The sequence below is a fragment of the Mus caroli genome, unplaced genomic scaffold (assembly GCF_978045245.1).
Source record: "Mus caroli unplaced genomic scaffold, Mus_caroli_1 scaffold_3, whole genome shotgun sequence".
Lineage (NCBI taxonomy): Eukaryota > Metazoa > Chordata > Mammalia > Rodentia > Muridae > Mus > Mus caroli.
The window spans coordinates 104,785,257-104,812,901 of NW_028227258.1; the positions used below are offsets into that span (position 1 = coordinate 104,785,257).

A 27,645-nucleotide genomic window follows, 5' to 3' on the forward strand; every position below is an offset into this window, starting at 1 on the left:
TTTTGTTTGTTTGTTTGTTTGTTATGTTGTTGCTTTCTCTCTCTCTCTCTCTCTCTCTCTCTCTCTCTCTCTCTCCCTCTCTTTCTCTTTGAGACAGAGTCATTCTATGTAGCCCTATATGTTCTGGAACTCTATCTAGACCAGGCTGACCTGAAGGTCATAGAGATCCTCTTGCATCTGCCTCCGGAGTGTTGGGATTAAAGGCCAACAGCACTCTACTGCACAGGCGGTCAAGTTTTTAGCTGTGTTTAGTACCTAGTTTGAGGATGGTTTTGATGAGGTGTACGATCTGACCTGGTTTGCTCTGGGTTACTGACTGTCTACTGGGCTTTTTGGGAATCCCAATTATTAAATAGTAGGATCCAGTAATCCAGAAGACTGACAGAGTAGAAAGAGTTAGTAGTCAGCTACTCCATGCAGTGTCTCCACGTTAAGACCTGCCCACTTTAGCTGACGTTGGCTTAGGAGGCCACCCGAGGTGTTTTTATTTCCTTTACTCCTGCAGCAGCCACACACAGTCTCTCCACTTTAAGACCTGCCCATTTCAGCTGACGTTGGCCAAGGTGTTTTTATTTCCCTTAGCCCTGCAGCAGAACTCCTGTTTCCTGAGTGACAATTACTTTGCTGTCATTACTGTGTGGTTGTGTTTAGGAGTGTCACCGTGATCGTGAGCTCAGCTGTGTGTCAGGCATCTGGGGTGGGACTTGGTAGACACATAAGGTTGAGTGGAGGTGTGTCAGTGATTAAGAAGGGAGCACTTGGTTTGAGTCAGGGAATTTAGTGCCAGGGTTTGCTTGTTTCCTCAGGAGGAAGCACCTTGTTTGCCCGTCACCTTAGTATCTGCTTTGCTATGACAAAAACAAAGAAGAGCAGGGTAGTTCGTTTTGTCAAATTCTATTTCATTAATAATCAGCTTTTCTTAATGTGACTGATTTGGTTTCCCAATTTTGTAAGAAATAGAACATACACACACTTAGTGCAAACGTTGGTGTTTTATTACTTAAAAAAAAAAAAAAACTAGTCTGTCTCTCTGTCTGTTTTCTGAGATAGGATTTTTCTATGTAGCTCTGGCTGTTCTGGAACTCCAGCTGTAAAGGAGGCCGACCTCGAACTCGGAGATCTGTCTCTTCTGCCTCCTGAGTGCTGGGATGAAAGGTATTCACCACTGCCCTGCTATTTTTATTTTTTTAAACATTTACTTTATTTTAAATTCTGTGTGTCTCTGTGTGTCTCTATGTGGGTATGTCTGTGTGAGGTCAGAGGCATCGGATTCCTTTGAGCAGGAGTTACACACACGTGTGAGCTGTCTGATGTGGGTGCTGGGGATTGAACTCAGGCCCTGCAAGAACAGTGCATTCTCTTAACCTCTGAGGCCCCTCTCCAGCCTGTCATTTTAGACAGATGCAGCAAATTGGGTCATTAGAGGGGATGAATTACTTCCACTGAAGAACTAGTCCCGCTGGGAGTATCCCATCTGTAGGGCTTGGGTCTTTGGCCATAAATGTAGCACAAATTAATACTGCTCTACTTTGCTGCCTGCTCTGATCAAAAGTGAGCCTGTTCCAGCCCAACAAGTCAGGACTGTTCCAGCTGAAACTGCTGGATGTCCAGTGCAATTGAGGCCCAGGTTGACTCTGGATCGAGTGTCTTTTGGACTCTATAGCTGTTTCCTTGGCGTCTCTCTTCCCCTCGGCCACATTCTCTTTTCCAGCTGATGGTCCTATGGATTCAGGCAGCTGTGGGCGCCCACATCCCAGGTGAGCAATTTTAGAAGGGCTGAGAGGGATTTCCCCCGGCTGCAGTGAATGTCGTATCTGTTTATGTGTCCTCCCTATGTCTCATCAGGGCAAGGTAGTGGATTAGTCACTGTCCAAGAATCACATAGTTACCATGAAGAAAGAGCAGTTTCCTCAGTTGGAATGGCTGTGTTGGTGGGAGGTAGGGTGGAAAGTTCTGTGGCCAGGAGGGATCGTCTGGGCAGATAATAACCACATATTAAGAAGAATGCAAGCCATGCAGGAGGTGAGGAACCTGGCCTGACCTTGTGTATAAGCTGTAAAGAACAGAAACACACCAGTGTAGTTTGTGGCATTATCCAAACTATATAGCTGTAATGAGGAAATCCTTGTTAAGTGTAAAGAACCTTAGTCATTCAGAGGGGTTTGTGAGGTTTTACATCAGACACAATTTCCCATCTGTGGTAACGCTATTTTATTGTACTTCTCTTGTCTGCGGTCTCTCAGGAGATTTTTAGTTCTGAAAGTAGCAATCCGACTTCTGCTTTTGCAAATCGGCATTTACCCATAGAGAACGTTTTTCACTCATTCAAATAGGTATGTCAGAATGCAGTTTCATGGAAATGATGTTGTTATTCAGTAGATAAAGGCTTTGATTCACAAAACCGAAGTCAGTCTGTTTGGTAAAAATAAACTGGGCTGTTTCATCGCTCAGGCATCTCGATAGGATTTTTAGTGACTATCCAGGATTCCACTTAAAGCTGTATGCTAATTTGTCCATCCAGTTTCCCAAGTTCACATTTTAAATAAGCAAGTGGGATAAACATAGTGTTAAGAAGATGTATACTCATTGATTTATTAGAAATCATTCTTAAAACTAGAATTACTGGATATAAAGCTATTGCTGCTGTGTGTTTTAATAGAGATGAGGGGGGAAAGAAGACAGTCAACCCAGAACCATTTGAATACTGAATCAAGTGTATTAATTCTCTTCCTTTACAAATGATTTATTTCGTATGCATTTATTTGTAAGTGTGTGTGTGTGTGTGTGTGTGTGTGTGTGGGTGGGTGGTGGTGCATCTGCCACATATACGAGGGTGCCCACAGAGACCCAGAAGAGGGTTCCAGATCTCCTGTAGCTAGTTACAGGCTGCTGTGAGCTGCTCTGTGGGTGCTGGGAATCAAACTCATGTCCTCTGACAGCAGCTAGCACTCTTAAGCACTCAGCCATCTTTTCAACTCAGCTTTATTTTCTTTTTACTACATGTAATATTGAGTTTAATTTTAACTACCAAAATGTTCTTATTATAATTGTATTATTTATATGACTTTATGTTATTAGTATAAATTTATCTTTTAATGGCCCTAATATTTTTCTAGTTTCTAAAAAATACGTTAATTATTTTAACTATTTAACTAGCTTGAGAGAAAGATATTGAAGAAATAGTAACAGCCACCCAGATGTGCTTTGATAAACTCGACTCTCACTATGCATCGTTGTCAGAAACATCTTGAGAGGCTACAGTAAGCCCCTGTTATATTAAAGAAGGGGTAATGACTAATATCATGTCATGGGCGTGTTATTCGTAGATAAGTCAAACAGCACTTTTTTCAGGTATAGGATGTGAGAGATGGACTCATCCACCCACTGTTTTTTTTAAGTGAAAGTGAGTGACTTGAAGCTGACAGTAAAGAGAGGAAAACATAGTAGTTGACAGACATTTACGTTCTTTGGGACCTGGGCAAATATCCTCATGGAGCTTGTGAGAAGCTGCCCAACGTATACTAAAACGGGGCAGAGAAACTAGAGTTTAATGTCACGGCCCTGTACTATAATGCATGTAAATCTTTTTGAGACTGTTTGCAATACATAATTTTATTATATAGAAAAGATACACATAGTTCTTTAAACACTGAACTGTAGTATAATGAGATGTAGGCCAACTTAATGACTTCTGTCTTCTGCCGAGTTCAGTAATTTTTTTCTCTTAATTTCTCACTTGATTTTTGTTTCTCCCATAAATTTTCTATTATCTGGCAAACGGTTTCTAGTTGCACCTGGTTGCTTTGATCAGCACATCAAGAAGACTGGAAAGTCTGGTTGCTAGGCTCTAGTCCTGGGCATGGTACCGTACAACAGGCTACTGTGGGGCAGTGGCTTCCTGCTTAGAGAATCCTGTTTATTACAGCACTCCTTCTTAGCATTCATCACTCCTGCATTCATCACTTCTGTTTGGGAACTGTGGTTTTCTGCTCCCTTCCAATAACATTACTTGAATTTAAGAGAAAAAATTACAGAAATATAGTTTCACAAAGACTCCAGTGATTAGAATTACTGTCTGGGATTTTTAAAAAGTAGACAGCAAAGAGGCAAAAGGAAGGTGCTGAGTAGTTTAAAGACGAGAACCGTTTCTTTACAAAGGAGGTTTAAAAACCATGAGGTTAGTGAGTTTTACCCTTTAAAAACGAAGTTTAGTGAACTTCAAATCCATTCAAGCAAAGCGCCAAGGTAGAGAAATCTCGCCATTCTGTGACATTTTCAGCACAATAAAGTAAAATGGGCAACAACGTTGTTTCAGGATCTGTTATTCTTTCAGGAAAAAATTTAATTCTGGCATAGAATCATTCCTACTGTGAATGGCATGAATTCTTTAAAGATCTTCAGATTTCTGGTCGTTTATTTGCTTGTATCTGTTTACCTCAGTCACCACAAAGGAAACAGAATATCCCAAAGGGACAGTTCTAGATTTGTGTGTGTGTGTTCCAGCTTTGTGATCCAGAAATATACTCTTGCATGTTTTTTCTTTTTTTGAATTATTTATTTTATGTATATGTGTACAGTGTACACTGCATCAGATTCCATTACAGATGGTTGTGAGCCACCATGTGGTTGCTGGGAATTGAACTCGGGACCTCTGGAGGATCAGTCAGTGCTCTTAAACCACTGAGCCATCTCTCCAGCCCTGGTTTTTCTTTGTTTTGCAATGGAAATATTGTTAATGGGGACTCATAGGTATCTGAGCTGACATTTGAGGTTTTAAAACAGACAAGAATCAAGCTCATTTCCATTCCTATAAAAATGTCCTGTCATGTCCATAGTTAAGACTGCTTGTCTGTCTTAACTGTCTCTTTCAGTTGTGTCTGTCTGTCTGACTGTCTGTCTGTCTGTCTGTCTGTGTCTGTGTGGTGTGGTGTGGTGTATTTTATAGAGCAAAGGAATATGGGTGGAGCTGTAAGATGTTGAACTCTCCAGAGAGTCATAATGATCTTTGGAGCTTAATTTGTAGGCACCTGACCCTTCAGAATTGGAGGCAGTCCTTTTCTCCTTCATCCAGACCTCAGTTAAGGGAAGGAACCCTTTCAATCAGACCCCGCCTTCATCTTAGTGGGTGAATTCTGTAGTTGCTTCAGCCTAAGGGCTGACTGACCAAACAGGTTTCGAGAAAACTCAGCCCTGCTTGCAGCCTTCACACTACTAACCTTGTGACCTTTGCATGCTCCACACGCTGAGTTCCCTTGTGAATACTTTATATAATAAAAAGAGACTAGGTGCTCAAACCCTTCTTTATGGGATGTGGCCTAGTGTAGTGGTAAGTGTATGGCTTCTGGCCTCAAAATGTTTGGGTTTAGTTCTGAGTCCTATGTCTCATTTCCTTATCTCAAAATGGAGATGGTAAGCATCTTGGAAACTAGGCCATTAATGTGGTTGAGAGAGCCAGTTTATCTTAAAGCACATAAGAGTGCCAGTGGGTAGAGTTTCAAGACCAAGAACTATATCTATGTATAGGTGTTAAATGGAGCCACATTCCTAACTGGTATAATGAAAGATCTTAGATGCTTATAAGGACTCCTGGTTTTAAGAACAAAATTTAGAAATCACATGATCCTGGAAGGTCTAGACCATAGCAAAAATGTGGTCCTTAGTGTCAGAGGGTGGGAAGACAAATGGCAGCCTGTGCAGTCAGTGTTTCTGGGGTTGTCAGGTCTTTGGGCAGTACAGCTAAGCTAAGGGGCTTCTTGGTGCCATCAGTTCAAGGGGAAAGGAAAACTCGAATAGAGGTGTCTTTGTTGTCTCCAGGAGTGTGTGGAGGTTGAATACGTCATCAGCTGGTTCCCTTTTCAGTAGTACTGCTGACAGACACTGCCTCAGTTACTGTAAAGAGTCTGAGGGGAAGCAGTGTAGCTTTTCATTAGGGTGGGGTGGGGTGGGAGAAAGAGACATTCTGGGGGCGCACTCATGAGAGTGCCTTCTCCTCGAATCTTCACATTCCTCTTTGGACATGATATAATCCAGAAGTGTGACTGATGGTGAGCGTCACCACTCCTAGAAAGTTGTCCTGGGAGCAGGCATGGCTGGGCCTCTTTCCCTGTTGTTTTTAGCTTTCAGTCTGGTGAGGTCACTACAGTGGCAGGTTTGTCTGGGTTGGATGTCCCTGAGTATCTTGAGGATACCAAGCAGTTGGAGGAGGTGTTGTCCCCTGCATTGATTCTGCCCTGACCTTGGAGTCCAGGTAGTGGCTGGGGAAAGGAGAGAAGGGACAGGTTTTTTTCCTGTTTGCCCTCCCAGTGGGTGCTAGCTTTACCTTTCCGAGTTTCTGAAGTTTGGAGAAACATAAAGACTTTAGGTCTAGATAGAATTGGGTTCAAATCTCAGTCAGCTCTGTCTTTTGTAAGGTTTCTTTCATATATACACTCACAAAGCCCCCTGTATTTGTTTTCATTTACCCTAATAACAGGAGTGATACACATTTCTGCTTTTCTCCATTTGTCTGCAAGCACCAGACGTAAAGGCATGACAGTTCTGGCATTGGCTAAGAGCACTTTTCGGTGCCTGACTTACATCTAGCCTCTCGCCTATTGTGGGTAATGGTATAAGGATCAAGGATAAACATGCTAACCTCTGGTACCAAGACAGACGCTCAAGGATGTTGCGGGTGTGGTGGGGAGCACCTCCAGTTTGATACTAGCACATTGCATTCAAATTATTTCTCTTGTGTTATTTGACACTGTTGTCCTAGGCTTCCATAGCCAGGCTGATTCCAGGAGCCCTCACGTTTTTCTTCATTATCTTCAAACCTCTCGTTTCAGTTCATCCTTAAAAAGCAGGCAGTAGAGCCGGGCGTGGTGGCGCACGCCTTTAATCCCAGCACTCGGGAGGCAGAGGCAGGCGGATTTCTGAGTTCGAGGCCAGCCTGGTCTACAAAGTGAGTTCCAGGACAGCCAGGGCTATACAGAAAAACCCTGTCTCGAAAAACCAAAAAAAAAAAAAAGCAGGCAGTAGCTTTTTAAAAAGTAATCCTTGAAAGCGATTTCAAAAGGAATTTTGCTTCGTTAAGTAAGTGGGGCGAGGTCCTACTACAAGGGACTTCCTCTCATAATTTGCTGAGTTTTTCCTGTCCACTTTTGTATGTCTGCTTCTAGGAGTTCAATGTGTATGTGTCTATAATAATAGTTCTTTTCCTTGGGCTAATGATTTCCTTTGACTAATTCTATACTTTATTTTTATATCTTTTGGGTGGGGTAGAGTCCACTGATACTTACAATTTGATTTATATAGAACATTATATTATTTATAATGTTTATTTAAACATTTTATTATGTATGCATGTGTGGTTGGGTTGGAGGTTGGGGCATGGTCTGTGTTTGGAGGTTGGAGGACACTTTTTAAGAGTTGATTCGCTCCTATCTGTGGGTGCTAGGGATTGAACTCAGGCCACTGGACTTGCTGGAAAGTACCCTTATGTCCTGAGGTGTCTCACTGGCCCTGATTTATATAGAATTTTAGAAGAATCCACATACTTTTAAAAAATGGGGTCAGCTATAAATAATGATATATGACTAATTTGTGGGAACTCATAGGTTTCCAAAAAACCTACAGTTTGCAGCCTGAAGTCCAGTGCAAGGGCTGTTGTGTAGCTTGGGCTCATCCACATGAACTTGGAGAAAGATGAGGACAGGAAAATAAGATGAATTGATTACACAGTGTTCCGGTCTTACAGCGAGGGATCTTTGTTGTTTGTTTGTTTTGTTGTTTTTCTCTTCTTTTGAAATGAAGTCTTGCAACCAAGGCTGAACTTGAATACCTCATTGTCCAGCTTAAAACACTTGGGTATCTGGATTACAGCTGTAGCCAGATGCTTCGGGATGAGATAAAATTTCAATCCTGCTTACTTTTTTTTCCAGTTCATTTTGTTTGCCAGCAGCCCTTCTGAGTGTGACTACTTTGTCATGGCACTCTGTGATTCCTAAGTGGAAAACAGCCATCCATGTTAACTGACGCTGGAGAGAAAAACGGGATGTGTGCTGGTCTCACTCAGATAAAACACATTCTGATGGCAAAGGAAACTCCGAGGGAGATTGTTAACAGCAGTTTCCCCTGCTTTTTACCTAATGCCAAACAAAACCAACCATCCCCTAGTTAGATTCATGTCTGACCTAAGTATGAAAAGTAACGTTACCTCCCTGTCTCCTTAGAGGCTTAGAGTAACTAAGTATCTTTCTTTCCACATCGATTCTCAGTATCAGGAAACTCTGTAATGTGCTAATCAATTAATGCATGTCTTAAGTAACCGACATCTTTACAAGTCTGAAAATGACTTCTAATACTGCATGTCAACATGAAAGAGATTTATTAGACTAGAGAAGTACACAGGGAGAGATACTTTGTGCCAGCCTGGGGATTTGAATACACGAGCTTCGGAGAAAGCCATCCCAGAGCTGAGACTTTAAAGACAGAGCCACTGAAAAGAGGTTCAGGAAGCAGCTCTTCTCGTTTTAAGACATCCCGTGGAGGCTTTGGGGGCATGGGAGGATGAGGTTTATAGAGATGAATTGGATATGAGACAGGAAATGTCTACAGGCGCAGAGCAAGTGCCGGTTGCTGGCTGAGTGTAGGAGAGCTTTAGCTGTACGGTTTGGACGTTCACGCTCGTTTGGACCCTCTCGGAATGTTCCTGGTGTGTGTTATGAAGGGATGTCTCTCACTGAGGATATTGACTCAGCGATGTTTCCGTTTACAGTCAGGATGGCCTCCACCACACCAATATTGTTCTCGGGCCTTTTCTGTTTTGTTTTGTTATCTTGGATAAACACACACACACATCGGGGGTGATTCATTTTTCTGGAAAAACAGGATACAGTAAAATATTGCCAGTGACAACGCAACAGACATGTTCACATACACTAATATTTATAAAGGAGCCCCAACAGTATGTGTGGCAGACACCTCCATGGTGTGGCCCTTCTCCCAACCATCCCCCTTGCTTGCCTTGAGTCCTTGGCCAACTTGTTCATTTCTTTGGATCTCAGTTTCCTCGGAAGTCAGGCAATATTACTACTGAATGGGTACACTGAGTGTGTAGCTGGGAACAGTTATGGACTTAGAGTAATTGGCACTCTAGTAAACCTGATTATCCTTGTGCTGGGCATAAAAGACTCATTCACATTCACATACTAAGAACTTGACTGTAAAAGAAAATGGCCAACCATTTGCAAAATGGAAAGAATTTTCAATCAGTGGCCCAAGGTGTTGGAGTCTCTTAATGGTACTCCCCTGACAAGGAGATATCACTTAATTGATGGGAAATAGAAGTTTCTAAGGGACTCATTCAAATAGCATTTATTGCATACTCTTAGGCACCAAGGGACAGGGAGATTAATCACAAGTGATGTCTTTCTCTTTCAAGATTCTGTTTTCCGCTGTCCAACAATGAGTGGTGTCCAACTGCCCAGGTATAGGTATACTGCATTGGTAGTGGGGATTTTAGTTTGGGGTTTTAGCTCTCTTCTTTCTCTGAATTCTGGTCAATCCATGTGCTCATGTTAACAAAATGGTGCAAATTGGGGAGACCTTGTCAAAGAATTTTACCTCAGAATCTTGGTCTTTGGTCTAGATTTTATATAGCTCCAGTTTTACCTACTGCAAATATCATGCCACAGTTGGGGTTTGCCAGGTTGTATGAAAACTGCATTCTTGTTTGATTATCTGCTTTTTTATTTTTATTGTACCTTCTGGTTTAGAATAAAAATCTCTTCAATCTCTTCCTTGGTATAAGTTGTAGAGTGGGATGGACAACTCAGGGGTCTAATCCAGTCCTTTGCCTAACTCTCTATGTATGGAACATGAAATGACTCACCAAGCTGTTCTCATTTGCTGAAGGAAAGAATGATCACCATGACTGTGGGCTCAGTGCCAGTCTAGGCAGTAATGTAAAGTATTTTTATTTTGAAAGTTTACTAAGTCCCAGTGGGATTTGCCATGGATATCAAAGAGGCTGGAAGAGCAAGAGACTACTCTTGTGGTAAAGTCACAAAAGCTATGCACAACCTGTGTTAAACTGGTAGATGTGTGCCCTGGGTAAGCCCTAGGGCAGTTGGCTCAGCCCCTCCTCCACTCATCATACACATATTTCCATTCATACTGTCTATTCAACATTCTGGCTCCTTTTCTCTCAGCCATTCTGACGCTCACAATTTTCTTTCTCCCACTCTGAATTTGAAACTCTTTAGTTTTTTTGTTTTTAATTAGACAAAGAATTTATAGGATGTGGAGAAAAACCAGAGGTTTGTTTTTTTTTTTTTTTTTTGGCCTATGGTGGTAGAGATGAAACCTGGGGTCTGTATATGCTAGGCAAGGACTTGCATAGTAAGCTATGTCCCCAGCCCTTTCGGTATTTGAGATACAATCACCTCTTACATGTAGTCTCCCTTTTGGTATACATAGTTGAATATGTATCTCTCTGAAGCAAATGTCAGGAGTTGAGCTTCTAAAAGAGGCCAGCTAGTGAGTGTTAGTGTCTTCAACAATTGACATGGTTTCTGCTGTGTCTAGTCAACTCTGTAACTGAAGTACTGATAGACCAAATATAAATGAATGAACACGGGCAGGTTTCAAAACAAACAAACAAACAAACAAACAAACAAAAAACTCCCCAAAACCCCATATTTTAAAACACAAAATGAGAGCTGGATATAGCCTGTAGGCTCTTGTTAGCCAACCTCTGACCCACATTATCTTCTGTGTAGCTTTTCTGGTTCTGCACACACATCTTGCCTTAGTTTCTGTTTTTAAGGACAGTGTCAGGTCTTTTTCCTCTTGTAATTCCCCGGGTGTTATACAGGTAGGAAAGTATTCAGTTGATGTTTGACCAGTGAGTGGCCAGCAGATGAATGGAGTCTGTGTTTGGGAGTCGGCAACCTCAGAACACCCCGAGTGGCCTAGGTCTTCCAGCCTTTTCATGTTCTACCCATCCCACCCCACCCCCACTCCCAACTTGTCCTGGTACTAAGGGGGACAAGAAGACACCCACTCCTTTTAGCAATTACCATTTACAACTCAAATAATTCTCTATTTATGTTGTGCAGGAAACTGTTTACCTTGCTGAATTAATACTAGGTTTCTTTAAATGTGCAATTAAAACGGAAAGGAGCCATTTTTAACTTTAAGGGCATAAGAGCTGGATTCATGATGTAAATGGACATAGACACTCTTGAGTTATTTCCAAAGGCTCCAGGAATGGGTTTATTACTAGTATATGTCTTTCAAGGCATTGCTTTGTGTAGCGGTAGAGGGAAAAAAAATCTAAAGAAACTTTTAGAATCATTTTGATCACGTATGAATTTTGTATTATTTTTCAATTGCATCTCATCATTTTCCAGTATCAGAGAAGATGGACAGCTTGCGAGTTTTGATTATTGGAACACCATCTCAAAGGAACAGAAAATGTCCTTCATTTCCATGTAGTGTTAAAAGACTCTTCTCCCCACACAGGGTCAATTTATTAGCCTAGTATCTTTTTTTCCCTCTTTCTCCTGCCTGTTGAAGTGAACTGTTGGAATCCTCTGAATTCATGTAGGGAAAATGACAGAAACAAACCCGTGCAAATGAAGTGTTGCTTTAATTTCACCGGAGGATCTTGGCACAGGAAGGCCGTTGTTTCCTCTGTGGAAACTTTAATCTTTGTTTTCTGGTGACTGTAAAAAACAATAGGTTGCTGTGGAGTTTCAGTAATCAAGGAGGAAAATAGCCAGTGAGGGACTGCAAGTCGGTTGACCAGCAGGATAAGGCTGACCTTGTGGAAGATGAAGTTGAACAAATCCAGTTAGCTATCTCCATTTTCTGTAAAACGGGCCAGATACTCAAATGTCACAATGCTGTATATTCTCTGTTGAAAGTGCCCATCCCTGCTGCTCAATCTATAAACAAGTGAGTGTATTTGTGCTCAGTCTAACACACCATGTTAGATTTTTCAAGTTACAAAGAATTATTATTTTCACGTGCTTCAGCTATTTAAAAATCTAGAAACCATTCTTAGATTGTCTCCCAGAAACTGGCTGCACATTATAATCTCCTTACCCTTCTCTAATGAATTAGCAAAATAATTTCCTGAAGCGGGTAGTGGAGAAGGTTGTGTGTATTTTATTAGGTCATTTGTTTAGAGTCAGTTCTGGGGAAGCCTCAGGGGTCTTGATGAGACTTGCAGAATCTGGTGTAGGCCTCGATTCATAATGTAGGGTTGCGCTATGAACTTTGGCTAAGCATCTGACTTATGCTGAGATTTGACATCACTACTTGGCTTTATTTTTGAGATGTTTGCTAAGCTGCCCTCCATTGTTTTACCTCGGTTCTTTTACCTCATCCTCTTAGCGAGACTGATTACAAGCTCACCACAACCTCCAGTAAACCATGTGACCTCCCAGGCTCCCTGTAGATCTTATCTTTATCACGTGATTGAGCTCTCTTTTATACTTCCTTCCATTTATCTATCTAAACATTACTTAAACCCTGTGCTGAGATGTTTAATACTTGCTAATTGTTTGAGTCTTGATAGTGGTAGATTTGTGTTTGGGGGAAAGGATTGTCAGAAAACAAGCTATATTTCATTAGCTCAGCTGCTTTTTTTTTTCTACATGGCATTTGTTGTCTAGACTTTCTTACTGGTAAAAGCAGCATGATAGGTAATTAATATGCATTAAAGCAAAACAATACAATTATATAATTCAAGCTTCATTAAAAAATAGATAGCAATGAGAACATTTATATATATGTTTTATTTTATGTGTGTAAGTGTTTTGCCTGAATGTATATGTATCATGTTTCTACCTGGTGCCCATGATGGCCAGAAGGCGGCATTGGAACCCATGGAACTGAAGTTATAGACTTCTGTAGACTGCTGGGGACTGAACTTAGGTCCTAAGAAGAGCAGCTGGTGCTCTAAACCACTGAGCCACCTCTCTAGACCCTCAGCTCTGGAATTATGTTCCTACTTTCCACATTAATTGCTTTATTCAGCATCTGCTACTGGCAGTAATCTATACTTGGAGGGATGAATTTTTCTTCTCTCTCCTTTCTCTGCCCCTCTATCTCATTTGCTCATGAGCTTGCTTCAGTTCTTTCTTGGCAAGTTTCTCTATGATGCTTTTGAGGAAATGCTATCAGAAGAAACTGTAGAGCCTTGCAGATCTTTGTTGTGTCTCCTGGAAGTCTCCTAAGTGGTTAATCATTGAGGTTTGTGCTGACTCCTCACTGACAGAATGAAGTCATTAATTTTGGTTATATTATTTAAATTGGAAAATGCTTCCATTAAGATTTTAGGGAAGGCCAAGCAAGTGAGTCTTAGAAAATTGCTACGACAGCCTCACGTGGTTCTGATCACCAGCAGTTGTGGCATTTGGACATTTGAGGAGCTTAGTCAGGACTACTGAAGGGTCAAATCTAGCCTGGGTTAGTTACCTAGGGAGATCCCTTTTCAGCTTAAAAATTACTATGCCACATTCACAAATGACACAGAAGACAATCCACGCTGTAAGCCTTCTGTGCAGTGATAGGGAATTCATATTTGTGTTATATATTGTTCTTTATTGGAAAAACCGTCTTCATTGGCATGATAGCTATTCTTGGTTGTCAACTTGATACACCTGGGAAGAGGGACCCCTAGTTGAAGAGTTTCTCTTGTCAGATTGGCCTGTGGGCATACCTGTTCAAGTATTGATTGCTAATTGATAGAAAAAGCCGAAACCCACTGTGGGTGGTGCCATCCCTAGGCAGGTGGGTCTGGACTGTATTAGAAGGATGGCTCAGTGATCCAGGGGAAGCAAGTCTGTAAGCAGCACTCCCCTGTGATCTCTGCTTCAGGTCTTACCTTGGTTTCTCTAGATGATGGACTGCAACTGATAAACCGAATAAACTCTTGTGTCTTCTCAGTTATGGTGCTTCTCACAGCAGCAGAATGTGAGCTAGAACAATGGGAGCTTATTTAACGGATACTAAAAAAGTTTTTTTTTTTTTTTAAATTAGGTATTTTCTTCATTTACATTTCCAATGCTATCCCAAAGTCCCCCACCCTCTCCCTCCACTCCCCTACCCACCCACTCCCACTTCTTGGCCCTGGCGTTCCCCTGTACTGAGGCATATAAAGTTTGCACGACCAATGGGCCTCTCTTTCCACTGATGGCCGACTAGGCCATCTCTAAAAAGTCTTAAGAAAGGCCAGGTGCGGTGGTGCATGCCTTTAATACCAGCAGTAGGAGGCAGAGGCAGGTGGATCTATTGAGTTTCACCCTATATAATAAGTTCCAGGCTACCCAGAGCTATACTGTGAGATCATGTCTCAAACAGAACAAAACAAAATAAAAATGGGAAGATCAAGAAAAACTGAAAATGTTTAATAAATACTTAGCAATGGCTGGTAAAGTTGCTTCATGCGTGGCGCCACAGGCCTGTAATCCTATATTTTACCTATCAAAACAGACCTGGCCTCCTGGTTCATCCAGCATCCCTCAGTCCCTACCTGGCATACCCTGCCCCCAACCTTGAACTTTCCAGCCCAGGGGCTGGGCTGCACTTCCCCCAGAGGCTCTTCCCTTATATAATCCAGACATTTTGCTCTCTCTTCCCTCCCTTCCTTCTCCTTCTTCTCTCCCTGCACGAATGTGAATGTGTGTACACCCTTTCTCTCTTTCTCTTCCCCCTTCCCTCATCCCTCTCTCCCCATGGTAAAGCCCCCTCCCCCAAGGCCTGCGAACTCACCAGAGAGCATCTTCCCAATAAACCTGCCTTTAATAGAATATAATCTGGCTTGAATTGGTGAAGACAGAACCGCTCAGTGAGGTTCAGGAGTTTGAGGCCAGGCTTTGCCCTGCTCCTCGTAGCTTTGCCTTGATAACCACATTTTTCTCTCTTCTTCTTCTTTTTCTTAATACGGGGGTGGTGTTTTTAGGCTGTTAGGATAGTAGAACTGTAACGATAATTACACCCAATAGGAGAGATGGCATTTCTGTCATTCTTCTTCACACTGTGGTCCTCTCTGCTTTTTTGTCAGCGCTGACTTACCAGGGTTTCAGAATCATATCAAATCAAATCAAATCTGGTTTCAGATCTTTCTCATAATTTCAGCCATCTCAGAAATTAATAACAGCAAAACATATCTCAGAAATTAATAACAGTAACCCCCCCCCCAAAAAAAAACCCTTCAGAGCGACCAAGAACAAAAAATGAACTTCTTTCTTGGAATTTCTCCCTAACCTTCCTAGGGGCTTGGGGACTTAGAGTTCCCCTTTGGTATCCTGCTGTCTTGGAGCAATTGTAATTACATGTAGGTGTTTATGTCATTATCATGAGCTGTAGGAAGGTGGATCTGTGTTGCCCAGCATTTGCTATGGACAAACCTGTTCAGCTTCTCTACCCTCCCCCTACCAAAGAAGCTGTTAATGTGCAAAGAGGTTGAGTAGCTGGCTCAGATCACCTCCTTTTTTCTTTTTGGTTTTTTCGAGACAGGGTTTCTCTGTGTTGCCTTGGCTGTCCTAGAACTCACTCTGTAGACCAGGCTGGCCTCGAACTCAGAAATCCGCCTGCCTCTGCCTCCCGAGTGCTGGGATTAAAGGCGTGCGCCACCACACCCGGCTTCAGATCACCTCCTTATACATAAGAGGGCTGTGATGCCAAGCTAGGTCATGTGACGGAATCGAGAAATATTGGCACTTTCTCCTAAAGTAGTTCTGTATCTTTTGTGGCCTTGGACTTTTATAAGCTGTATGTTTTATTTTAAAGTTACTGACAAGATTGGCTCAGCCACTATTGGAGGGGACATTGAAACTTTTTGCAAATACAAATGGCACAAGTACTCATTGGACTACACTATTTTGAACCAACAGTCTCTTGGGACAACTAGGGCATGTACTTTTGAGAACTTCAACTTTGGGGATGGAGGTGGCTTAGAGGTAAGAGTACTAACTGCCCCTACTAGGGATGCAAGTTTGGTTTCCAGAACCCAAATCAGGCCTCTCACAGCTTCCAACTCCAGGAGATACCCTCTTCTGGCCTCTGGGTATTTACCTGCACATGATGCATAGGCACACATGCAGACACTATACACACCAAGTAAATCTTTTAAAAAACTTCAACTTGGGTGGCAGGAAAATGCATGTGTATGAACTAATATGTGCCTCAGTATGTTCAGGATGCTATATCGGATGAGTGGTAAACATATATTTTCACAGTTCTGAAAGCTGGGAAGTTCAAGATGATAGTAGATGTGGTTGTCTGACCCCGTGGTTCTTTGTTTCTGAATCTGTCACCAAAGGGACATATCTTTCTGACTTCTTTAGCAGGACACTAGTTTTGCTTCTGAGCCTTTAGGATCTAATCCTTTCAAGAAGACCTCATCTTGGGAGTTTATATTTCAGTGCATGAATTTACTAAGGCCGCAGCCATTAATGGTATCTGTTCATATTCTTACCTTCTTTTTGTTCCCAATACTTCAGTGAACAGGCTTTTAGGGTCAGGAAAGTTCAGAGTGGGGACTATTAGTGGCTTAGGGGAGTAGCTAGGGTTTGGGCTGTGTGTGTATATTGTAACTTACAGCCACATTTCAATAACTCAGTAACTCTACTCAGACAAGCTTCTGGTCTAAACCTGGAGCTTAAATGTTTGAGTGCTAGCTCCTTCTATCCATTGGCCTTTGGGTATGTCCCCTTAAAGGTGCTATGCTGTGGTTCAGTAAATTTTCCTCAAGCTGGGACCTCACACATTCTTTCCTCCTCATTGGCCCTTTAAATTCCTGGTGTGCCTTTCATGTTTCTTAGCCTAGGTCTAGCTCATCACTGGCTTTGATTGGACCATTGCAGTCTTTCACTGGCCGCTCTCCCGTAAGAGTGGTCTTATTTTTCTTTGACTTTTTTTTTTATTGTCATGCTGTGACAAGAATGTTTTCTAGTAGGATGGATGTCTTACTATTGTGCTTATGATTTAAATGTGATTGAAAGCACTTCATTTGGCATTTAGGATGAAGCCCATTGCTTGCTCAGAAGGCCATCTGGTGTGATAAACAGCTATTCCCCAGGCTTTCTGAACTTAGTTTTCCTTCTCTACTCTGCATAGTCCTTGCGCACTGGGCCTTCTCAGGGCTCATTCCTGTCTCTTCAGCTCCTCTTCCTTTCTTTAGTGGACAGGCTTAAAAAGTCACCACTCACGTGTCCATAGACACTCCTGCCTATTGGCTCTATGAAGGAGAATGTAGAAATATAATGCTTTGGTTTTCTGGTTAGGCTTGGTTTCTCCTGGCACCTATCCTGCCTTGCCCTCTGGTTTGCCACAGTGTGTGATTGGAGGAGGGTGTGAAGATGGGTCAGTAACCCTTCAGCAGGAAGGACAGGACTTGAGGGCTCAAGGATAGGAGCCCTGGGCGGGCCTGACATCAGCACCCAACGCTCTATAGAGAAACAGTGAGCAGCTGGTCGTCATGTGGGCCGGGAGGAATGGGGCTGGGCTAGGGGCTGGGATTAAGGCAGCCTTGTGGCAGCAGCTGTGGTATTGGGAACACCTGGCCCTCCTGGAAGTCCAGGGGCTCTGTCTCTGACCTCTTTCCTTCATTTCCTGCATTCTCCAAATGACAGCAGAACATTGAAATAGAACTCGAGGCGAACACGTCCTGCAAATATTTGGGTTTCCTGAAATTGGTCTCTCTTTCAGTTGAGGAGGCCCTCTTATGATGAGGAGTGATCAAAGCTAGTTTAGGCGCCCCACAAACTCTTGTGAGGCCCTTTAGAACCTGTGTAGTGTGTGTGGGATGGGGTGAGAACTGCATGTTATGAGCTGCAGGGAGCAGGCCCTATATCGCAGGGAGTTAGGCTCCAGTTTTGATCTGGCAACAAAATTTTAGGCAAATTACAGAGCTTCTGAGACTAAATTTCTTCACCTATAAAGCAGTACAATAGTACTAGAACGTGGAACAAAGATTAGGAGGATCTAAAACAAATGGACTTCATGTTATAAAGTGCGAATATTTTGCATATATCACTGTCAGTAGTACTATTGCTGCTTATAAAGTATGGAAGTCTTCTGCTCTTTAAGTATATTCTCCAACTCATAGTGTGTTGTGGATGCGCCCTAAAGCCTGTAGCCGTAGCAGTATCCCATCCCTGACCTTGAGTATAGAGAATGCGTGTGTCAGATCTGTGCAGCCTCTCGGCTGACTTCTTGTATGTGACATTTACTAACACCACAGAAGTATTGTTACCACAACAGCATTTTTTTCCCCACTGACATTATCTCATAATCCAATCATTATTAGGAGAAAAATGTCAGTTGATTTTCTGCACCAGTAAGGACGTGAACAATGAAAACCGTGTAACACAAAAACTTTCTGTGCGGAATAGAAAAATGTCATTGCTTTCATGATTTTGTCAGTGGGGTGGTTCATGGCTCTACTTCAGAGTTTCCAGAGACTGAAATGGAATGGGGATTGGGAAGGGAATATAATTATGGGAAGGAGGGGGAGAACCCCCAGCTTTATAATTATTAGCATTATTAGGAAGTAACTGTCCTTTGAATTATATTTTAGCTAAGGAAATTATAAAGCAGTATTTTCATGTGAACTTCCCCTTGTGTTTGAGACATTCCCTGACAATTCTTCATAAATCTTAATTACGACGTCAGAATTCCTTGTGAAGCTTCTCTTCATGTGTGTTCCCTTGTACAGTTATTAACAAAAGCCCCTTTATGTCTCTGCCCAGCTTGATTTCAGTCATGAACTCCATGTTCCTTTATTACTTCATAGAAGCTGGTTTCTTGACTGACTTAGTAAATTGGTTCCCAAGGACTTGGTGGGAAGCCAGAGGGCCCGAGTGAGGAGACGTGCTTATAGTCCAGGGTGGGTAGAGACAAAGGGAGACTGGCTGCTGGTAACCCACTCCTTCCCAGGAAAGCTTCATATACCCTCATGGGTTCTTAACCAACTTTTAAAACTTTAGCCCAAAGTTAGTATGTTTTGAAGGCTGTGGGTAGATTTTTACATGTGCCGTCCAGAGTAGAAGGGAGCCTGGTTAGTTTTGGCTTTAAAAATCTAGCTTTTCTTATAAAAAAATCCTTGAGCACTAGTCCCGTTACCTTTAACAGTGGTGAGCCGATTAGCCACCTGAAGGATTCAGTGATCCCTTCAGAGTTGTTTAATGGCAGCTCTGGAGGCAGAAGCAGGTGGATCTCTGAGTTCAAGGGCAGCCCTGGTTTACATATTGAGTTCAAGGCCAGCCAAGGCCTGTCTAAAATAAACCTGCTTTATGCTAATGTTCTTATTTCAGTTCCTATCAAGGGCTTCCGCTTTCTAATGTAACGTCTCTAATCACTTATGACCCAGTCTGACTGCTGGCATTTCAAAACGTCTCCAGACTGAGGCTGAAAGGAAAACTGGCAGAAGAATGCATCAGGTTGCCTCTGTTCTTGGAGCCTTAGCTGTTCTTTCCTCTGAATACTTAGCTTGCTTTGAAAGAGCTTAATGACTTGTGAATGCTCACTCGCGGAGCACACAGAGGATTTTAAATGTCCTCTTACACCATGGCCGACGATAAAAATGATGAAAATTTCTACTGAACTCTGCCTTCAGTGTACCAGAGCTTCTCTCACAGCTCTGTGGAGACACATTTCCCCACCCCTCCTCCTCTGAGAAGACTTTATTGTCACTTTGTCCCCTCCCCCAAACTACTTGATGTGAGAAATAGATCTAATAATTTTTTTTTAAGCCCAGTATTTTAAGTCAGAATCTATGGTACTTGCAGTTTTGTTTACAGGATATTAAAGGATGGAGAATTGGAACATATTAGTTTTGGGAGTATTTGGGCTGACGGTGAACTCAAGAAAAACTAGGTATTAGCTACTGGAAAGCTTTGAGGAGTATGTGATCATACAGTCTCAAGAAAAGGGGAAATGGTTATTGTAACTTGAATTTTTTTCAAACCTTATTTATAATGAGAGTGCTTAAATGCTTTAAACTCCCTTGTGGTCCACGACCCACCAGAGGTAGTGGAAAAGAAAGTATACAGGGAAGTGGGCTTGTTTAGAAATGGTTCTTTGGAGCAACTCCTGTTTGTGCTGTCTACAAATCAGCAGTTCAGTTCATAGGTTAGCAGGTAGCAGCCGCAGCAGCTCTATCCACTCGCAAACACTTCACGGATACACCAGTAGTTCTGTTTGGTAGAGTCAGCTTAGCAACAACAGCAGTGATAAGACCTAGCAGAGACAGCCAGGCCTTAGCCTTGGCACCAGTCAGTAGGAGGGACCAACAGGAACACCAGGAGAAGTTCTCAGCTGTGTCTCTTTCAGGGAAGCTAAGATCAGAGAAGACTCGAGACCCACAGGTGTTGTCCAGCTAGCTGTACTAGCAAGCCACACTCTGTCTCTGTCACTCCATCACTCCGTGGGGTCTTATTTATACCCTCCAAACATTTTGTGTCTTTCCTCAGCATGTGCATCCAATCAGCCTGAGTCCTCCGAGTCCAGACAAATGCAGCTTAATTACGAAATGTAAGGTGGACCAGTGCATTCGTGTAGTTAGCAAAGAATCCTTCATCATGTGTCCTTTCATGTGCTTGCTTTAGCATAACATCCTCTCTCCTGTGTCTGCTTCTGTGTTCCTTCAGGAGTCTGCCTTAGTCTTTCAACTGTGTCCACTTCAAGAAAACACTCTTAGTGTTTGCCTCAACAAAACACCATCCAATACAACCAACTCTTCAAAGAACCCTTAAGTTTCCACTTCAGGTCATGATGGGTCATTTGTGTTGTTTCTTTTGAAATAGTGCCCACTTCTTAACATTGGTGTATTTTTGAATGTAGGAATATTGCTTTATTAGAACCTGAACGTTGTTCTGTGTTCTGAGATACTAAGGACTGGGGTGTTGGTTTTAAAATAATCGTTAGTCTGCTCTCACAAGTCTGTCATTCGTATAGGTTCTTGCATTTGTATAGATTTATCCATGTGTTGCTCCACACAGTATCTTTGGAGTGGCAGTAGTATCTGTTTTCAAAGTGGCTGCTAACTGGGTTCATTGGTTTCTTCTTTTCTGGGCTTCTCTCTGATTGCTTGAGCTCCATTATGGCATGGTGGCTGGGCTTCAAGGGTAAGCATTCCTAGAGATAGAATATAGAAGCTGTAGCTGGGTTTTGGAAGTGCATGTCTGTAATCTATAACCCTGGAGGCTGGAGGTAGTAAGCAGAGCTTAAGGTGAATTCTAGGCCAGGCTGAGCCACCTAAGACTCCACCTTTAAAAAAAATGATGTGTAAATGTCATAATTACTTAGGCAGGCCACAGCTCTTGTGGAAAGTGCCAGATTATTCATTTTTTTTTTTTAAATCAGTTATCAGTTTCTGAAAACCAATTCTGTAGTCTGTGTCTTGCAGATGTTACCCAGACATATGAATAAGCACAAACTTGTGACTATATCCCTGTGTGTATCCTGATGTCCCTTGACTATGCATGCCTACAATTTAAAGTTCAAATAGGCAGTTTCATGACTTGTAGCAATATGTTATTGAGATTTCATTGTTATCAAATAAGTAACCCCAATGGGACCCATCTTGAGACAATTGGCCTTATTTCAACCAAGAAGTGAGGGAGAGTATCAGGCCTGTGTCCGTTTTACTGTTCTCATTCAAGTGAGTTAAGTGTCAAATCTAAGGGGCCTGGGATCCCAGTTTTGGCTGGCTGAGAAGGATCCAGAAGGCATACTTGTTTTAGTATAGGCTTGGCAGGCTCCTTGTTTCCCTTTTGATTTTGTCGGCTTAGCTGATGATGGGCTTACAAGGTTCTAAGCACTTTGCTTACGGCACCCAGTTATATTTGCCTAGGAGACTATGGTATGTCTGAAATCTTAGTTGTTGCTATTGCTCTTTGGTAGCAATATTAGTGTTTGAAAATGTTATCCCTTGCCAGCTTTATTACCATGCAGTATAGAGTTTGTTGCCTTTTCATTGTCCCAACGCTGGAAAATTTGATGTTTTTAAACAGAATGAAGCATCCCTGTTGTAATTTCTTGTCTCTCTCCAGAATACGTATCTTGGCATGTTTTACTTTTTAATGATAGTGTTGAGTATTTTTTATTCAGGAAGTCAGTACACTGACAGAGTTGGCAGAATTTTAAGTCTTCTTTCCACCCAACACTGTTTAAATAGTTGGAGGATTGGCTATAATGGACAGACCCTTCTTTTCAACTGAGTTCAGTTGGCAGCCAGTGGACACTTTTCCTTTATTTTGGTAAGGTTTTTCCTTGGGCAAATGCTTAACCAAATCCTGCTTTTCATCTGTTTTTGATGGCACCAGACCATACTTCCCAGCCATTTGCAGACAGTGTCTGTCTGGTGGTGGGATTTCCTGGGCACAGAGCCCCTAATTGGTACTGGCTGGCTTCTTGAACTTCACTGCTATACTTGATTATTTGCTCGCTGTTTTTTGCCATGGGAACCAGTAAGTGTACCCTTTTGAGACAGCAAAGCAGCAAGAACCATCTGTTGTTAGTTAGTTATACTACTACATACTTCAGCCTGTGAACCTGGCATAGTCAAACCTTCCTTCAGCTAGGTATGATGGTACAGACCTGTGATTCACACATTTAGGAAGCCGAGGCAGGAAGATTGTTGAGTTTCAGGTTGGCCTGGGTTACATAACAGTTTCTAGGTTAGACTGGGCAATATGACAAGACACTGTTAACACAAAACCAAACAAAACCAAACCAAACCAAACAAAACAAAAAAAGACCTTTCTTCTAATATCCAAGTCAGTTCATCAGCATTCTGCAGAGATCTGGGAGAGACTGCAAGTTCGAAGCTGCACCCGAGGAGTGGGTGAATAGAGTTAAGAGAGGGAGCAGGATTCTTGGGTTATTGCACCAAGCTGTCATTTGTTGTGCATGCCAGAGACCGCCCACTGATGGACGACCCAGGCACCCACCGCTGCTGCTGCCAGCGCCACCATAGCCACCCAACTAATCAGTACTAGCTGTGTGCTTGTGAACATCTCATAGCACTTGAAATATCAGACACAGAGGTGTTGCAGAGTGAACTGGAGCAGGAAAAGCTCAAGGGTATGTGTAAGTGTGGTCAGGGAACTCAGGCCTGAGACAACCAGGAAGAGAAAATGGCTGCCTTTCTCTCACCATTGCTGGGGAGTGAGCTATGTGTATCGCTGGAATTATGCAGTGGAACCTAGTGCAGCATTCGTCCAGCACACCGAGGGCCAACATTCTATATCTCTTCAGAGCCTAACTCTCTCCCTGGGGAAAGTTTGGTCACTGATTTGCTGGGGGACACAACATAGGCACTGCTATAGTAGCTAGAAACCTTGTGTAACTCCAGGGGTTCTGATGTCTGTGTGGGAGCCATGCATGCATGACCACATGCAAATACATACAGGCAGGTAATATTCATACATTAGAAACAAAAACCTACCATCCAACCAAACAAAAAACTCTATGTCAAGAATGAATTTGGAAATAATACTGAGACCGCCTCTTCTACCAAAAGTAATCTACAGAGTTACTGCAATTTGTATCATGAGTCTAGTTGACAGTCTTCACAGAAAGAAAGGAAAAAAAAAAAAAAACCCATACCAAAAGAGCAACAAAAAACGACCCTAAAATTAATATGAAGCTGGAAAGCACAGATAGCCAAAGCTATTTAAACAGAAGGGGTGTCACTGGAGGTATGGAAAATACTTGACCTTAAATTATACCACAGTCATGTTGACAAAGACAGTGTGGTGCTGGTCTAAAAACGGACATGTAAACCAATGGAGTGAAATAGAGGACCTAGAAAAACCATCCCACACAGTAGCTCCTAATGTTTCGCCGAGGCTTCAGGAACACATCAGAAGAAGGGACAGCCTTTCCCACAGATGGATTTGGGGTGACTGGACCTCTGCCTGCAGAAAGTGAAGCTTGATCTGCATTTGTTACCCGGAAAAGATCAGTTTTAAATGGAGCAAGGACCTTAATTTAAAACTTTAAATACTGAAGCTATGGAGGGAAAAAAGTTGTAGGCCTATGCAAGACCTTTCTGAAGGCACAGGAAGGAGCCCCAAGAATTGATACCTCGGATTCCATAAAAACGGAGTTCCTGCCAGTCACACGGAACGTGTCATTACATCACTTGTGCAGGCCACCATTTGCTGGGGGGAAAGGAAGTAAGCGCAGTGGTGAGTTCATTACCACTTCGGAGGGATTCCACCAGACAGCCTAGACAGTAGTTTCAGTAAACATGTTAAGGGAAGCAGACAGCTTTCTCGAGGCTCAGACACACTTTCTTGCTGTATTATGTTGTTTGAAACCTACAGTGGGCAATCAGGAGGGTCTTCTTCAGGACAGCATGATCGCAGGACTGGGACAATCCCAAGGGGCTGACAGGGAGTATGAGGATGGGGAGGAGGGCTACCTTAAGCTGTTTCACATCAGAGACAACTGTGACAACGTCCTCAGACCTGCTATCTCTCCTCTTATCATCTGGCATGTCATTTGATGTATTCAGCCACTTTGTCCCCCAAATCCTCCTTGTCCCGCAAATGGTGTTCTGCAGCTTCAATACTCAGTGGATCATCAAAATTCAAGAGATCAGTAAATAGTTTAATCCTCAAACAACGTCCTTTAACATTCTAGTGGGACCCCAGCCAGTGCCATCAATTGAATGTCCTCTTAGTAAACTTAGACATTTTCCCTGTTTCTGTGATGTTGGGGTGCCAGATTTCAGTCAAGCACTTCACCTTGGGAGGCACCATGTTGTAGGCAATGGGGCCTTCAGTTTCAAACTGAAATTTTCCATCCCTGTAGTAACCCTCATCTGGGCTTATAGTCAGCAGAAAGGAGTGGAGCTTGTTTGGGTCAGGAAAGTGTATTTTACATGTGCAAGGTAAATTAGCTTCAAGTCCTGCGACCTCTTTAACGGGCAACTTGTCTCTCACAGAAACCCTCCGAGTAGCGTCAGATGTGGAGGCTGATGTCCGGGATCCTTTGAGACCATCATGCCGCTCCAACTTGCTTGTCAGCATTAGCATTACTGCCACCTTACTTCTGGAAGACAAGCAAGAGCAGGGTTTAAGGGCCGTGTCTACAGACACTGAGCACCTCGAATCAGGCGAGGGGAGCCATGCCTGGCCAGCCTCGGCACTGAGTCGCGCTGGCCTTCACAGCTGCACCGGCTCCTGCGGGGGGGCTTATTTTGTTTTGTTTGTTTGAGACAGAGTCCCACTGGTGTAGGCTTCTGCCTCCTGAACACTGGGGTTAAAGGTGTGTGACCACTAAGATTGTCCTGAAGAAAAGTTTCTGGAAGGGGGAGGCTGTGTTAGGGAAGGTGTGGTAGAAGGTGGCTGGACGGAGCAGGGAGCTGGCTGGCTGCGGACATTTTACTTGTAGCAAGGCTGCACCTCATAAAAGTTCCATGATCCTGCCCCCCCCCCAACCCCTTCCTCCCCAAATAGTGTCACTGCCAGGGATGGTACCAGCTATACTTCAGACTTCAGGATGTTAATATGCAGAATATATAAAGAACTTCAGAATTTATAATGCAGATTCCAAACTGCCAATGAGTGAATGGCCTGATGAACTCAAAAGAAGCACAAATGGCAGATATTAAAAGCTGTTTGACTTTATTGGCCATGAGAGAAATGTGATTTAAATTGCTTCGAGGTTCCATCTTATCCGGTCAGAATGGCAAACATAAAAAAAAAGGAAAAGAACAAATACTGGCAAGGGAAGAGGCACCTTTATTCACAGTTGGTGGGAGTGTAAACTGGTACAGCCAGTATGGGAATCAGTATGGTGGTTTCTGAAGAATTTAAAAATAGAAGTCCTGTATGACTTAACTATCCACAGCCTGGGCATGGACCTAAAGAACACTGTCCTACCTCAGAGATACTTGCACTTGCATGTCTGATCTTCTCTTCATAATAGCAGGAAAATAAAATCAGCCTGGAAGCTCATCAGTAGTAGATGCATACATAAGGAACATGTGGCCTTAGCTATACAGTGAAATTTTATTTATGTGCAAAAAAAAAAAAATGAAGTTTGCAGGGAAATAGATGGATCTAGAAATTTTTACACTGTCTGAGGTCACCCAGACTCAGAACGACAAATTCTTCATTCCTTCTCAGAGGCGGAGTCTGGCTTTTGATGTTTATATTTGTATATGTGTGGGTGGGAGTGTGGGCAGACAGTATGAAACAAGAAGGGAAAAAGAAGTTTTGAGGAAGGCATTTGGCAAGAAAGTGGATGGAGGACTTTTAGGGGTAGGTACAGGTGGGAGGGTGGTCAGAGGGATGAGAAGGATCAACAAAAAACTATGTATTACTTTGTATACTAAAACAAAGTACTTTGCAGAGGGTGCTAATTTCTAAACACTCTTCCTATGGTATCTTGACCTGTTGAAATCTTTAGACCAGCATATTTCGAGCATAGCAGGATTTTGGCATCAGTGCTGTGTTAGTGTTCTACTGCTGGGAGGAGATACCATGATCTTATAAAAGAAGACATTTAATTGGGGGATTGCTTAAAGGTCTAGAGGGCTAGCTAGTCTATTCTCATAATGGCAGGGCATGGAACACTTGTGGTACTAGAGTAGTGTGTGGGCTTTTGAAGCCTCAAAACCCACTGCAGTGACACATTTCCTTCAACAAGGCCACACCCACTTCAAGAAGGCCACACCTCCTAATCCTTCTAATCCTTTCAAACAGTTCCACTCCTTGGTGATGAGGCATTCAAATATATGAGCCTATGGTGGTCATTCTTATTCAAACCATCACAATGGAATATGATTAACGACAGGTTGGCCAGTGAGAAACAATTGTATATTGCAAATACTGTTTAGTTTCTCTTATGAATGACTACTTTCCAAAATCTGTATTTCTTATGAGCCATTTGTAATATGGCAACAACTTTTTCATCCTATAAAGTAAGCGAATATAAGACTATGTAACTGTGTATTAGAGTACTATCTTATCACATGCAAGACCTTGGGTTGAATTTCCAGTATAGAAAAAAAGAGTAATTAAGAGCAGATAAAATATCTGTGCCCTTTCACCTAATAGTACTGATCCTGGGACTCTCGCCTAAAGAATACAGGTAGGAAGAGGTGTGTAAATGTCCAGTAGTGAGGGGCTTGTTAAGTGAATTGTGATACTTAGGAGTTTTAAATAGCATAAGAATTTCATTATAATCTTGTATTGGATAGTTTTATTTCAACTTGATACAAGCAAAAGTCATCAGAGAGTAGAGAACCTTAATTTTAAAGATGCCTCCATAAGCTTTGATTGTAGGCAGGCCTGTAATTAGTTTCTTAGTTAATTAATTTCTTAATTCATGATTGATGAGGTAGGGACTACCCTCTTGTGGGTGTACCATCCCTGGGCTGGTGTTCCTGGGCTCTATAAGGAAGCAGGCTGAGCAAGTCATGAGGAACAAGCCAGTACGCAACACTCCTCCAGGGCCTCTGGATCAGCTCCTGCCTCCAGGTTCCTGTCCTGCTTGAGTTCCTGTCCTTACTTCCTTCAATGAACTGTGATGTGGAAGTGTAAGCCAAACCCTCTCTTCCCCAACTTGCTTTCGCAATGGTGTTTTATCACAGCAATAGCAACTCTAAATAAGACAGATAATAAGGAAGGG

General features: G+C 42.5%; 1 protein-coding gene and 1 pseudogene across 2 annotated transcripts in view; one reads left to right on the top strand and one right to left on the bottom strand.

Moving 5' to 3' along the window:
* Positions 1 to 27,645, top strand: part of Wwtr1 (WW domain containing transcription regulator 1) — a 119,592-nt gene that overhangs the window by 22,221 nt on the left and 69,726 nt on the right. The gene's annotated exons all lie outside the window — the stretch shown is intronic.
* Positions 24,492 to 25,043, bottom strand: LOC110291175 (NEDD8-conjugating enzyme UBE2F pseudogene; annotated as a pseudogene).